This window comes from Micropterus dolomieu, linkage group LG01, assembly GCF_021292245.1.
Source record: "Micropterus dolomieu isolate WLL.071019.BEF.003 ecotype Adirondacks linkage group LG01, ASM2129224v1, whole genome shotgun sequence".
Lineage (NCBI taxonomy): Eukaryota > Metazoa > Chordata > Actinopteri > Centrarchiformes > Centrarchidae > Micropterus > Micropterus dolomieu.
The window spans coordinates 20,998,595-21,001,866 of NC_060150.1; the positions used below are offsets into that span (position 1 = coordinate 20,998,595).

A 3,272-nucleotide genomic window follows, 5' to 3' on the forward strand; every position below is an offset into this window, starting at 1 on the left:
ATTTTTTTAAAGACACATCTTCTTAAAGGACACCTATTATGCTTTTCCATATTTTATGACTTATCTACAATGCTGGATGTTCATGTTAAACATGATCAAAGCTTCAAATAATGAGGTTAAAATATTTAAAAGAAATCCCTGTGAGCAAAAACCTCAGATTGTCTTCCTGTTCTGAATGCTCTGCTCTGAATCTACAGCTTTTTCTACCAGCGACTTTGTTCTACAACACACAAAGCTAGACGGAGCTGGTATTCAATATATGGTCATTTGCTCCTCACACCTATACTCAGTCTGCCAGTACCACTCAGCGGCAACAACAGCCTGGTAACATGCTTCAGGTCTTGGCCAATCAGAAGATAGTGGGCTTTGAAAGGGGGGCCTTAAAGAGACATGAGCATTTACAGCTTGTTTCAGACAGAGGCTGAAATGAAGGCCTACATGAAGAGTCAGTATAAGATTTTTTTTGAACTTTGAATCATGCAAAGCTGCCATACAGGAGTCACAGAACTACAATATAGGGCTGGAAATGCAGTATAATAGGTCTCCTTTAAACTGTACCTCAGTACCAAAACATGTATTTTGGGCCATTTGGGTCCAGCTGTTTACCAAGGTCTGCTAATGCTTTACTGTTCCTACCTGTATATTAGGATGAGAGAACTGGTTACATGTGAAAAAGGTTTGCCAAAAGCTCATGTGAAGATCATATAAGGCTGAATTTCAAGGACTCTCACAGGAGGTTTATGATAATGTCTAGCTCTGACATGCCAAGTGCATGAAATAAAGAGGAGAGCAACTTTCTGCTTCACTTCACTGTAAATAGTAAATGGTCTGTACTTGTATTATGCCTTTCTAGTTTTTACCACCACTCAAAGTACTTTTACACTACATCACACTCACCCCATTGCCACACATTTACACAGAAACAGAACTTTCTGTACAATTCACAATCACACCACTTTAGCTCACTAACCACATTTCTTTCATTTCCTCATCTTATGCTGAAAGTAAAGAGCATAGGATAGGTTGCTGGCAGCCTTGCAGATACATGTATTCTGCATAATTGTGCATCATGCAGAGCAATAAAGGAACTAACACCCACAAGGCATAAATAGTAAATTTACACCAGCATCCTGTTTCAATCTGAAACATGTAAGTATTTCTATTTCTGCTCAAAGATAAAAGACAATTTCTTTAGACACAGCAGGACTCAGGCAGGTTGAAGCAACACAGTGAGTGTTTGTCTTCAGCTGCAGCCATGGCGCTCAGGTGGATCATTCTGTTCTTTGGCCTGGGACTGGTAAGTGTAAGCCTTTGCATCTTTGTCAAACACTAACAATATGCAAAACAATGCTGTAATGTTGAGTCCCAGGATGTCAGTTCATTCTTTAGTAAGTTAAGCCATCAGTTTTCTCTGTTAAGTGATGTGCTTTCTAATGTATTTACTAGGCAGCAGCCAAGCTAACAGGTGACACAGGTGAGTCACTTATTAAGATGTTTTTATCTTATTTACTGTGAAAAGGTAGACAGAATATTTTATTCAGTATAATTTGAGTAAGAAGATTTGAAATACGCTAAACACTTGTGATCTTGCCAGTAAATGCCTGTATCTGCTATTGCATTTTACAGGGGTGATTAACAGTGTCCCTGCTGCACCCTTCACGAACTGAAGTTGTACATTCAGCTTAGCAGAAAAAGTTGTAACTCAGAACTTCCCACTGGAATGTATTCCAGTGGCTGAGGTGTCCACAATATGAACACCTGAAAGAAATATGTGCCTCTTTGCCTAAAATAGCAAATAAAATACAAATAAAATAGCGCACAGCAGAATATAAATGTAAGAGTGAATAAGCTCAACAAGTCGCACCCCTGCCCTGCCCCATCATGTCATTGGGGCACAGCTCAATGCTAATTGTGCCAATAAACAGTATAATAATAATAATGTTTTTTACCTCCTGCAATCACATTTTGAGCAGCATATTATTGATTCTTCATCTGCAGAAATTGATGTTGATGAAGGCCAAGACTGGGACATCTTTAGCATCAATGAAGGTTTGTGTATCATTGAGTTTTATATTTTGTTTCGCTTTGTTGTCCAACATTTATACGTCTTATAAGATGATTTTCATCAACCAATTCAATTTTCCTTTGCAGCGGCTGGTCTGGAACTGCTGGAGGGAGACATCGTACAGGAGGAAGTAAGCTAGTATGCACAGACACCAAAGACTCCAAAAACCAAACTCTTCTGCTGCTCTTTAATAATCTGCAAATTCAGGCCTGTTTAGTATGACATTATATTTTTTGTCTAAGTTCTGGGCACGAGATGGGACATTTTAAGATTTGTTCCACAAACATAAAGAGCCTTCGCAACTTTGTTTTTTAGATCCTAATAGTGATTAGATTGAAGATCAAACAACGAATCAGAAAGTACCTCTTCCAAATATTCAATTTTTTTTTTTTTATAATTGTGTGCTTATGTGAACAAGGGACATAGGTACAATTGTCTGAATTGTGTGTTTTAGTAATAGTATTCAGAATCAGAATCAGCTATATTTGCCAGGTATGTGTAAACATACAAGGAATTTGACTCTGGATTGTAATGCTCACGATGTGCTTACCTATACAATAATAAAATCAGACAGCTACAGTATACACTGTAAAAAAAAAATCGTAAAATTACGGTAAAAAGTCTGGCAGCAAAGTTGCCAACCACATACCGTCAAATTACAGTAAAAAAACAGAAAAATTTTGTTTTTGAAAACGGATATTTACCGTAAACATTTTCTGTATTTTTACAGTCAAACTGCTGTTAAAATAAAAAAAAATCTCATTAAAAAATTCTCTGTTGAATGTTAAACGAATGTATAAATCTGTATAAAAACCTAAAAATATTGCAGAAATACCTTAAAAATTACATAATTAAAAAGAAGACTGCTGTTTTAATACAGTATTATTTGGTATATTTTTAAGATAATCCAATCTATCTACAAGAACTCCTTGTCAAAGTAAAGACTTTTCTATGTAAAGCAAACAGAAAATGTTGTAAATTTACCTTCAGATACCCTAATTTAAAGCCCAATAACAGTATATTAATAGATTTAAACTTTTATTTTATGCCATTATACAATCGATTTACAGTAAATTCCTGTTAAATATTGGTTTTATCCTGTACAAAAAACCAAGATCATGTAATATTAAGTTACAGAAACATAATTTTAACAGTTATTGCTTTATATAAACATTATTTGACAGTAATTACAGACATATCTCCAATA

At 35.5% G+C, this 3,272-nt stretch overlaps 1 long non-coding RNA gene across 1 annotated transcript; it reads left to right on the forward strand.

The window, feature by feature from the left end:
• The first annotated feature begins 520 nt into the window (after nucleotides 1–520).
• LOC123978107 lies at nucleotides 521–2,195 on the forward strand. The gene is made up of 4 exons (XR_006826875.1): nucleotides 521–1,297; nucleotides 1,447–1,474; nucleotides 1,999–2,049; nucleotides 2,152–2,195. It is a non-coding gene; the product is annotated as an uncharacterized LOC123978107 (long non-coding RNA).
• Nucleotides 2,196–3,272: the final 1,077 nt, after the last annotated feature.